Source organism: Durio zibethinus, chromosome 4 (assembly GCF_047325235.1).
Source record: "Durio zibethinus cultivar Kanyao isolate XHJ-2024 chromosome 4, ASM4732523v1, whole genome shotgun sequence".
NCBI classification, from domain to species: domain Eukaryota; kingdom Viridiplantae; phylum Streptophyta; class Magnoliopsida; order Malvales; family Malvaceae; genus Durio; species Durio zibethinus.
The window spans coordinates 14,622,562-14,634,945 of NC_143165.1; the positions used below are offsets into that span (position 1 = coordinate 14,622,562).

At 29.2% G+C, this 12,384-nt stretch overlaps 1 pseudogene across 1 annotated transcript; it reads left to right on the plus strand.

The window, feature by feature from the left end:
- Nucleotides 1-4,733: 4,733 nt before the first annotated feature.
- Nucleotides 4,734-7,270, plus strand: LOC111288928 (dynamin-related protein 5A-like; annotated as a pseudogene). The gene is made up of 4 exons (XR_016341941.1): nucleotides 4,734-5,496; nucleotides 5,903-6,094; nucleotides 6,209-6,415; nucleotides 6,688-7,270. The product of XR_016341941.1 is annotated as a dynamin-related protein 5A-like (transcript).
- The last annotated feature ends 5,114 nt before the right edge of the window (nucleotides 7,271-12,384 follow it).

Consider the following 12,384-nt stretch of genomic DNA (forward strand, 5'->3'; position numbering starts at 1 on the left):
ATTATAATAAGAGTTGGGATCGTATTATGTACTTTTCTTAATTTTATCTTTATTTATTGCATTTGACAAAAATCGACTCTTTCATCGAAGGTTAAGAATAATAAGTAAGTTTGAAGTTCAAATTTCAATACCTACAACGCCTATTTTATTCTCAAATTATGATTTCCTTTATAAAATAAAAGAAAAAAAAAAGACAGGCCAAGTTCTTGATTTAATGAGTTATTAATCAAGTGCATGTAAATAATTGGCGATCTAGATTCTTGGTAGGACCATTGAATGTCTGACCTACAAAATAAAAAAAATGGCCTTAATACATATACTTTGAATTGGTAGAAACATTGATCTGTATCTAACCAGTCCCAATTTTTAAATAGCTTAACTGCACAAAATTTCTTTTATCATAAATTATTATGTATACTATATTTTTCTAAAAATCACAAAAGTAAAGATCCTTTCATAAGAGGCTTTTTAAAATTTTACAAACACCTCAAAAAAGAAAAAGAAAAAGAAAAAAATCATTTTAATTGTTTATGTTTTGTCTAATATCAATCCTTATTCACCCAAAAAAAAAAAAAAGTAAACATATATGTTTCCAAGTTTTGAATTTCTAAACTTGTGTGTTAGTAATTCATACTTGCGTCCAAAAATACATTTGAAATTGGGTTTCTTGTATCAAAAAGGAAAAAGAAAAAAGAAATAAAAACATCTATGCCTGCCAAAAAATAAGCTGAAAAAATTCTATATATACGCTGGACTCTCTATCATATTTTTATCACACTTGTTTTCTCTTACCATGTAATATGTGTTAACTTAATTATATTAATAATAAGCATATCTTTTATACAACAAAAGTACAAAAATAATCGAAGGATGAATGAAGTTAAAGTGTTGACATTACATGATACCCGCATCAAGTTGGGAATGAAAAAATGGTGAAATTTGAAAATGTTTACTATCAAAATTAATTTGGAAATTTATGATTGGAAAATTTGTGGTGAACTAGTTAGGGACTCTAATCATTGAAATGGAGAAAAGGGCTTTAGCTAATGTTGAAATCTAGCAAAACAGACAGGCAATGATTTGATGGAAAAAGTGGTGAAGAGTCACTCAACCTTACAGCAGGCAAGATTTGGTGGAGACATGAAAGTTGTTATAACACATGCAGCTGATCCTCTTTGCCATCATGAAATGCGTCCTCAACCTTTCACCAGCTATCAAATTATGGCTTTCTTTCTGTGAATGTCAAAGACTTGACACATTTCCCCCACGAAAAAATCTCCAAAGAGATGACCCAATTTAGTTATATTTTCAAATTTTGCTTCGACTTAGTCGTTTTCTCATACAATTTTAAGAATAAACTTCATTATATCGATTTAATACATTCAAATGTTTTACTCTCGAAGTGTTTTCATTATTAAAGTTTAAAAGTTAATTTAAAAAATCTTGAATTCGAAATTTGAAATTATAAAAATATCTTTTATGATAGTGGGAGTTGTTTTATATATATATATATAAGAAATTACAGTTTGAGAATAGGAGAAGGAATTGCATGTGATAGAATTCAAATTCTAAACATATTAAACATCATTTTTAAAAATAATCGCATAAATCAATTAAGCTAAGTTTTGGATTTAGAAATATCTTTTATTTTTTAGCCTAATGTCATTTGTATAAAAAAATCAGAAGCTAAAATATTAAAAATGCCCTTGAATGTTTTTATTTTACTTAAATAAACTTTTATACTTTTATTATATTTAAATAAATATTTATTATTTGATTTATATCCAAATAAACCCTTATTTTAAATAAAATATTAATTTATGTTAAAAGTTTATTTTGGTGTAAATTAAAAGTTAAAGTTTTATTTGAATACAAATTAAAAGTTAAAGTTTTATTTGAGTGTAAATTAAAAGCTAAAAGTTTACATAAAGACAATAAAAATATGATGATTTATCTAAATAAAAATAAAAAAGTTTAAGGGTTTTTTTTTCTTTTTGTTATTTTAGCCAAAATCGATACGTTGTCCAAAAATAAATCACAACCACACAAAATTTGAGGTTAAAAAATTGGTTGACTCTCCCTTTTAACTAGTTCTATTTTTGGTTTACAGATCATCTTCATATGTTGCCTTGGTTATCTGTCGCATGCTTGGTTTCTAAAATTAATTTTTAAACCAAAAACAAAAAAAAAAAAAAAGGATTTTGCTATACGCGTCGTTTACATTTTGCTGTTCACATTGACCATGCCATAAATTCATGGATTCTGTTGTTACTTGTTTCATCAAGATTGTTGATTTTTTAAATTATTTTAGAATTAATTTTTTTATCAAATAAAATCGAAATAAATAAATCTCTCAATCAATCTTTAAATTAGGCCAAGATTTATTATGCATTCAAGTTAACGTCAATAATGATTGTCATAACGTCTAGATCCGAGGATCTATCGCTAGACATTGACTTAAGAGAGTCGCCACCAATCTTTTTTATCTAGGTGCGATTGGCCACCTAAAGAATCTGTCCTTTCAGGGAACACCTAAGCTTAAGGGTCCCTAAAAGAATAGGTTCAGGTCTACTAACCAGAACAGGGTTCGAGAGTTCGGTTACGTGTGAGGAAGGTTATAGCACCCTCACAACGCCCATCAAAAGATGGTACCAGCTTAAATTTATGTTATCCAAAAAGCCTTAAAATTTTACAAAGTAATTAATTGTTGAAAATTTTTCTCAATCGACTCTAATAGTTTTAGTAGAAAATTGAGAAAATTCCCTCACCTCAAGAGTATGCAAGAAAAACTACTGTTTCACTTACAGAGACTCCGTCGTCGGATTATTTAAAAGAAAAAAACAAAATCAAAATTAAGATAGAAAGGAAGGAAAGAATGATTTTTTTTTTGTACGAAAAATTGATACTTTCAACTTTTCCCCAAAAATATTTTTTGGAAATTTCGATTTTCAAGGAAAATTGATACTTTAAACTTTTCCCTAAAAATATTTTTTTTTGAAATTTATTTCTGAGAAAAATTGATACTTTCAACTTTTCCCCAAAAATATTTTTTGAAAATTTATTTCTAAGGAAAATTGATACTTTAAACTTTTCCTGAAAAATATTTTTTTTTGAAATTTATTTCTGAGGAAAATTGATACTTTCAACTTTTCCCCAAAAATATTTTTTGAAAATTTATTTCTAAGGAAAATTGATACTTTCAACTTTTCCCTAGAAATATTTTTTTTTGAAAATTTATTTCAAAGGAAAATTGATACTTTCAACTTTTCCCCAAAAATATTTTTTGAAAATTTATTTCTAAGGAAAATTGATACTTTCAACTTTTCCCTAGAAATATTTTTTTTTGAAAATTTATTTCAAAGGAAAATTGATACTTTCAACTTTTCCCTAAAAATTTTTTTTTTTTTGAAATTTTTTATTTTTATTTAAAGAAAATAAAATAATAAAAAATAAATAAAAATAAATAAAAAGAATATTACATAAACCTAATCTAATAAATAAAAAATAAAATAAACAAATAAACAAAGAAAAAAAAATTCAAAGAAAGAAAAAGAAAAAAAAAAAAAAAACTGGAGCGGCTCGGATCGCGGCTCGGCTCGGCTCAAGACAGAGAAAACGGTTCGGGGGGAGCGGCTTGGCGGCTTGGCGCGGCTCGGCTCGGCTCGGAGGGGGCAGGCACGCGCGGGTCAGAATCGGGTCGACGATCGGGTCGGGTCAGGTTTCGGCAAAACGCGCGGATCCTCTGATTAACTTAAAGCCAAAATGACGTCGTTTTGGGAGGGTATAAAAGGTAATCCCCTTCGTTTTTTCGGCAGAACGCTTCTCCTTCTCTCTCTCTTCTTCCCTTTTCCTCTCCCTTCTCTCTAAAAACTGAAGAACACCGGTGCCGGATTTTGGAAAATCTCATCGGAATCTGGAAATTTCACCGGAAGTTGGCCGGAATATCACCGGTTTCTGGGATTCTTCGCCGGAAACTGGGCTTGTCGTCGGAAACTTCAAGGTTGGCCGAAATTTTCGCCGTAAAATTCAAACTTCGCCGGAATTTTCGCCGGAATCTGGAAATTTCCCAAAAATTTCCAGAAAAATTTTCGCCAAAAATTTCTAAAAAATTTCTCACTCCCAGAACACTCCTAAACTTTTCTTAGCTTCCTATACGCCTCTTTTTCTCTCAAATCAGTAGCTTTGCTTACTGTTTTCTCTGTGTTTTCATTATGTTCCAGGGGGTGCTTTATATAAGGATTGATCAGGAGTTTCTGATCAATCTCAATTCCCCTTTGGACGAGAATTCAATCTTTGAATCCAGTCTGGACTCTTTTGATTGAATTCCCACTCCCAGTGGGATTCTTCAACTTTCAATCCTAGCCCTCCAAAATAAAAATCAAAATAAAAAAAAAACTAGATAATTAAAGAAGATAAATCAACAGATATTATAGGATAAATAAAATAATAATAAAAAAAATATATAAGATATATAATTAGATAAGTAAAAATATAAAAATGAATAAAATAAAAAAGATAAAAATATATATATATATACATAAATAATAAAATACACATAAATATTAACAAAAAATAAATAAATATATACATATATTAATACATAATAATAATAATAAATAATACAATACATAAAATACAAAAGAAGAAGAAAGGAAAAAAAAATACAAGATAAAATTGAATTGGACTTACCCATTTGGGCCAGGCCCAATTGATCTGGGCCGGACCCAATTTGGTGTCTACAATGATTGCTAACAATAAGATTGATCTAACTATGATTTTATAATTCTTCAATATTATTGGATCAATATGAAACTTTTCATGAATTTTGTTATAAGAAATTAAATTTTAAAAGTAAAACGATGCTAAAATCAAAATATTTTTCTTAATCCATGTCTATAAGTCAACATTGAATACTCAATTTGAAAGGAAAAAACAAAAAATAAATTATTATATGAAAAAATTTCTAAAAAATTAAAAATAAAATAGTCCATTATTAATGTTTGCACCGGCCCAAACTTTAATAAGCCATTCTAGCCCAACAAGAACCCAAGCCCATCCACATCCCCTCACAATCCACCAGCGGCTATAATCCCTACAAATTTTAAATTCAAATTCCGGAGCGCCTAGCTTCTTCTTTCCCTATTACTCCTCTCTTTTTCTCTCTTCAATGGCGATGGCGACCCCAACCCCAGCAAAAACCCCAGTGGACAAATCCAAAAGGTCCCATTCTCTCCACCATTCGCATTACACTTCCTCCTATTACTCTCTGTCCCGTTTCGAGGCCTACAACCCCCTCCAAGCGGCTGCCGTGGCGTTTGGAGAGACACTTCCGATCCCAGAGATCGTAGCCCTCGGTAGTCAATCCGATGGAAAAAGCTCTCTCCTTGCAGCTTTACTTGGATTTCGTTTTAATGTGCGTGAAGTTAAGATGGGTACTCGTCCACCTCTGATTTTGCAAATGGTTCAGGAGCCTTCTACCCTCGTTGTCGCTTCCAGGTGGTTTTTTTTTTTTTTAATGATTTTTTTTCTATTTTTTGTGAGTTTGGGTTGGTTTTGCCTTAGTGGTTTAAAGGTTTTTGGGAGGTTTTCAATTTTCTATTTCATTTTAAAGGTTTATGATGATGTTGTTATTTGCTGAATCAGGCTTTCCTATGTGTTTATTCAATTTATGGGAAGAAAAGCAAGTGCAAATTGGATAATAAAAAAAAAATACTAGGAATTTTGAAGAATTTATAATTGAAGATGTCTCTTACTCTTTTTAGCATCTGGTGTTCTTCATTGAATAATTGCTCCATTTCTACATTCTGCAATGCTTACCTTGTTTCTTCTTTCTGTATATAACTGATACTTATAATTGACAATGCAAAATAGGAAGATACTTTTAATCGACAACGCAAAACAGGAAGAAGATTCTGAAGAATATGGAAGTCCAGTTGTTTAAGCATCAGCAATTGCAGATATCATAAAATCAAGAACTGAGGCACTTTTGAAAAAGACTAAAACTTCAGTTTCTCCTAAGCCAATTGTAATGAGAGCTGAATTTGCACATTGTCCTAATCTCACCATCATTGATACACCAGGATTTGTTCTTAAGGTAAGTTGTTAATTCATTTGAAAAAGAAAACAATAAGACATAGATCGTTTGAAATCTTGTAATATAATAATTTTATTCATGAATCAAAATGTATGGTTGGAAATTTCTTGGCAGGCAAAGAAGGGAGAACCAGAGAACACACCTAAGGAAATTCTTTCCATGGTTAAATCACTTGCTAGTCCTCCCATCGTCTTCTGTTGTTCCTTAAGCAGAGCAGTGTGGGATGGTGCTCATCTTTGTGGTTGGATTCAATTCGTGAAATTGATCCAACCTTTAGAAGGACAGTAATTGTGGTTTCCAATTTTGATAACAGACTCAAGGAACAGATTTCTTGCTTTCTTTTTTGGCTTTGTGATCTATGAAATGTAACACTGAGCTGACACGCACGCACACACATAGACACTGCATTGACATATATAACTTACTGGATTGACTGATTAGATATGCAGTATAATTTGGAAATTAGAAATGCCTGAGAAAACAATTTCCAGTAATCATATATTGAGGATTGAAAAGATAAGCCTTTGCTTGTTGCTTGATATGTGTGTAACCTGGTTGTGTACCTGAAATTGTGACAATTCAATCAATGCAGTAGTTTAGTGACAGATGGGAAGTGGATCATTATTTGAGTGCAAGTGGATATGTAGGAGAAAAAAGTCGGCCATTTTTTGTAGCATTGCCAAAGGCCAGGAACACCATCTCAAATGATGAATTCCCAAGGCAACTATCCCAGGTAGAGGCTGAAGTTTTACATTATCTTCACGATGGAATCAAGGAAGGTTATGATGAAGAAAAGTTCAGGCCCTGTATTGGTTATTGTTCTTTGAGGGAGTATTTAGAATCAGAACTTCATCATAACCTTATATTGTTTAACATTGTGATAATTATTATTAGTTTAACATTCTGATAATTATTGTTTTGTTTTACAAGATTGGAGAGATCAACACTACAAGAAAGGGAAAGTTAGCTGTTGAGCTCATTATTTGAATACTGCATTAACTCATCTAGTTGGTGTTCAAATTTCTTACAAGGGAAACTCTTCTTCAATGCAAAGGAAAAAAAAAAAAACATTTGGATTAAATCTTTGGGTGAGTAAAATTGTGTGATCCATACTTTTTTAATATTTACCTGAAATAAATTCTATATTTAGCGTAAGAAATATCATAATTTCACTAACTTTCAAAGCAATCCTTTTATTTTGTGATTAGGAACAAATACTAATAAGAAACCATTGAAATTTTATACGAAGGCAAATATAAACATACAAATTATCATACACATTAATCCTTAGACACACATATGGAATGAAAGAGTCAAGAAAAGGAAATATAAAAAGAAAAAACAACTAAATCAAGGTTTATGAATACATTATGAAGAAAAGAACATGAGATCAGAAAGCTATAGACGTTTGGATTGTGATTCAACTTCAGCAATAGGGCCTGCAACCTTCTTCCCCGTGGTATGTATCTACCAAAATAGATAAATTACATAAGTTAGACCTTTATTTTTGTTGGAAATATAACTACTCTATTTTATTGAACTTAACAAAAAAAGAACATCTTTTCAAAAAAATTTCATTCTTCTTTTTCATTATATATTTTTTAATAATAACACAAATCTTTATATTTTTATTAAGGAAAAATAAAAATTCTTTTTATCGTTTTAAAAATGAAAAGAAAATTTTTGTTTCGAAAGGAACAAACCCATGAAAGGTAAATAAGGAAAATATATGCATTTTTAAAAGATCAAACAAAATGTTTTTTAAAAAAATGAAATGAAAATATAAAAGGAAAATAAATTTTTCCTTTTTTGTTTTTGGAAAAGACACTAAAGAAGAGCTTATCCTTTTTATTTTTTAAGCAAAAAGAATGAGATGAAGGAAAATAGCTTTTTTTTTTAAAGACAAAAGGTCATCTCTTTTTTATTTATTTTTGGAAATATAAATTAGAAAAATATTTTTATTTTCCATTCCAAAAATTCAAAATTTTTATTTTGTAAAAAACTTTTGCTTAACAAAATTCAATATCTAAAAAAGCATAAAAATACATAAAAAAAATATAAAAGCAACTTGATTTGAATTTTATCCAAAAAATCATAAAAAGTAATTTTCTATGAAATAAAAGATAACAAAATCTCTTTTTCTTGAAGAAAATCGATTGAAGAAATTTTATTTTTTTAAAGAAAAATGGATTAGAGAAAGTATTATAAGAAATGATCTCTTATGTGTCCTAATTCAAAGTGCATTCTATGAAAAGAGTTAGCATGGCTCTACTTATAAGCTGGTTTCGTAAGGCTTACATATGTTAGGTTAGGATTCATATACATCTAGAGGTTTTCAAATTACTTCTCACTGTCATCCACGCTAGACAAATATGGCACACAAGTCCTTACATATTATAGGCTACAAATGAAAAAAGGGTTTAATTAGAGTAGAAGTATTATGAAGGTTTTCACCTCACGAAAGCATATGTATTTTATTCTTTCCTAAAAAGGATGAAGCTTGAGTATAGAGCTCATGCATGCAAATTAATATGTAATAGGCTATAGAGCTCATGCATCCAACCCCTATCTTAAATGCCCCAAAATTTATTAAGAACAATTTATGCAAAACATAAATAAAAAATAACATAAAATAAATGGCATAATTAAAATGTGAATGCAATGCAAAACCATTTTCTAAGAAAATCAAAATTAAAGAAATTAAAGTAAAATATTAATTAAGATCAATAAATCATAATTTAGGATAATAGGCGATTACTTTTTGGCTTGATTCTCAAAAGCCTCTAGTAGAGTTGTCAAGTTATTACAACATGCGAGTTTGGGTATCTAATTGTTTAAACAAATTTTAAAATAAAAACCAAGAAGTCACTTCCAATTTTTTTAGGTAAGTGTGATTGGCTATCTAAAAGTATATCTTTCCAATAAAACCTTAGTTTAAGGTTTATTGAAAAGATAAATTTTTTTGTCTTCAAAAATAGAGTTGGATTCAATAGTATGGTTACACATAGGAAAAAAATTTGCACCCCACAGTGTCCATTTTAAAAAAAGTACCAATTAATCGCATGTTAAGCTTTAACCTTGATAAAAATGGTCCTAACTTTAATATTTAAAATAATTCTTTAAATTTCATTTGTCACCACAGAGTTCTTTTTTCATTTTTCTTTAAAATGCAAATCATTTTATTCTTGGATTAAAATGAAAACCTTCGGTTTCAGAACATTTTTAAACTCCCAATATTTAGGTGGAATTTTAAAAATATTTCTCCACTTTAGGATTTTCATAATAATCTTTTAAACCAAAGTAATATTCCTTCACAAAAGATAATTATTGAGAATCTTTCCAATATCTAAGTAAGGTCTCAATAATTACTTTTCCTTAAGATATTATCTTATTTTATTTCTAAAAAACATTTCCTTTTGTTTTAAAAGCATTAATTGCCATAAAATGATAAAGTGTACTTGAATGTAACAAATTAAATAATGTAACTATCAATTAAAAATACACATGAATACAATAAATTAATAACGTAAATGCTAATTAAAATGCATGTAAATGCAATATAAAACAAATTATGTAAATGCAAATTAAAATGTAGATGATGTAGTATGGGTTAGGGTTTGGGATTATGGTTGGTTTTCAAGGTTTGGATAAATATTTGAATTTAGGGTTTGGGAAAAGATTCAAATTTAAGGTTTAGTAGGTTTAGGGTTTTAAGGTTTTATGGTAGGTTTAATGTCTTAGGTAGGTTTAGGGTTGTAGGGTTTAGGGTTTCGAGTAAGTTTACAGTTTTAGGGTAGGTTTAGGGAGAAGAATAACTAATGATCATTTAGATCTTCTTCTGAAACCCCGATATCTAGGTAGACTTTAAAAGCAAGCCTAATAACCATACTTCTCAATTCTTCATAAGGGATCAATGTTTATGTAAAATGCAATTAATGTGCACGTAAATAAATATGACATTTAATAATGCTACACCTAAATGCAAATGAAGAAAGTGATTCAACCTAAACATAAAGCAATAAAATGGTCAAATAACACACAAAGAACACAATGCCAAACACTAAACCTATTAGTAAAACATTAAAGATAAATCAAACACATAACTAAGGAAGATAAAGAGGTCATTAAACAAAACAAAAAAGACACCATGGAAGGGAGGAGGTTTCAACCTAGCCATGGTAGTGGCTTAAGCCAAAACCTTCCAAGGCCTTTTAATTGATAGTTTGTGGGTCATTTACAACGTAATTACATTCAATAAACAATAGACATAAACGAACAATAAGTTTTAATTTGATTAATATAACTTACCATAACCAAATCCCATATATGGCCTTTTAAATCTGCTGGAACATTCTTCTAACTATTGTAGTTAATGGATATTGTCTATCAAACAAGAGATCCAATATGGCTAATTATTTTTGATGTACCACTTAAGACAGGTTAGCCATCAGCATTAAATTCAATATGCATTTTTTTTTTTGTTACTTGAAACAACTTAGAACATCCCCTAGCTTTTCTTTTTTTCAAACATGATGTGTCAAAATGTTTTTCTTCATGTTCGATTGAGGTAAACATGTATTCTTCAAAAGCCATTATATCAACTATCTCTACAAGTAAAAGATCGCATTTATGAAAAAAGGATTCTTATGTCATAATGAAATAATTAAGAATGATCTCATTAAAATATATATATATATATATATTTGAGATGACCCCATGAAAAATGTCTACTTAAATGTTGAAGACAGAAGTAATTTGACCATTTATGAATAATAAAACTTACAAAATTAACACTTTACATATAACATTTTGAAAGTGATATCAATTCATAAAATCTTCAAACCTATAATCATCACCTTATATTAACACTCATAGCATGAAAAATAAAAAGGCAAAAAGTTTTTTCACAACGATTGTTTCCAAATAGTTATTGTGTTATTGTTTCTAAATAATTACTATATCCAGTTCATCAAGGAAAGAACTAAAAGCAACAAATCCTAGTTTTGTTATGCAACCCACCAAAACAAAGAGTAGACCGAACAATGATATACAACTTACTAAGGATAACAATGTCATAATTGTCGTAACAGTTTTGGGACCACCAGACGTAATGGGTTTTAAAATCGAGATAAATAAAAGGAGAGTCACCACTAATCTTTGTTAAGGTGATTGGCCACCCAAAAGTTTATCTTTTTAATAAAACTATAAAAATGGGTTTAAAGTTTATCAAAAAGATGAATTTTGATCTACAAAAAATCAGGTTGGGTCTAGGAGTCGGTTACGTGTGGGGAAGGATTAGAACCCCCACAACACCCATAAATTGGTACCATTTAATTATGCTCTATTTTCGATGTTGGATAAAAATGGTTTTGACTTGAAATTTAATACTAATTCCCTTCATTTAAAAAAAAAAATTTTTGCTAAAATTTTATTTAGAAATATTGAGAAAATCTTTAAGTTAAAGAATTATCTTAAAATTCTCCAACATTTAGGCAGAATTTAAAATAATTCTTTTCGCTTAAGATTTAACGCAACAATCCTTAAAATAAAATAACAATCTTTATAGAAGATAATTGTTAGTGACTCTCCAACATCTACGCAGAGTACTAAGAATTATTTCCTTCGAAATGTTATTTTTTATTTTATTTAAAAATTACACATTTTATACGAAAAAGTAAATGATGGTGTTATTAGGTAACAAGTAGAAATTAAAGATAGAGAAATGCAAATAAGTGCAAACAATAACAAATAAATGCATGTAAGCTAATAGGTGCTATGTATAATGATGGAATGGAAACTCGAAATTAAATTCTTAAATATAATGAGACCACCTTGACTCTCCAACATCTGGGCAGAACTTAGGTGCGACTATTTATATTTGAGATCTCATTTTATTATTATACTTTTTATTTATTAATGTTATTATTAATGTGAATTAAAAAATCATGTGAAAAGACTTAACGAAGTAAAATTTCCTAAATACCTCATCATCTAGGCGGCATTCGGGAACAAATTGCTTCAAATGAAATTTTCACACGTGTCCTTAAGATTTTTAGGATGTTTTAGGTAAGGGCCTGAGTAGAGATTTTGAAGGTTTGGTTTTAAGGTTTATAGGGTTTTAAGGCTTGAATTTTAGGATATGGAAGGGTTAGGGTTTTGATTTTAAAGTTTGGAGATTTTAGGGTTTGGGTTTTGAGGTTTGGGGTCTTGATTTAAGGGTTTGGATTTAAGGGATTTTGATTTTTAAAAAAATGGTTTCATTTTTAAGAAAGTGTGAACATCTCTAAAAA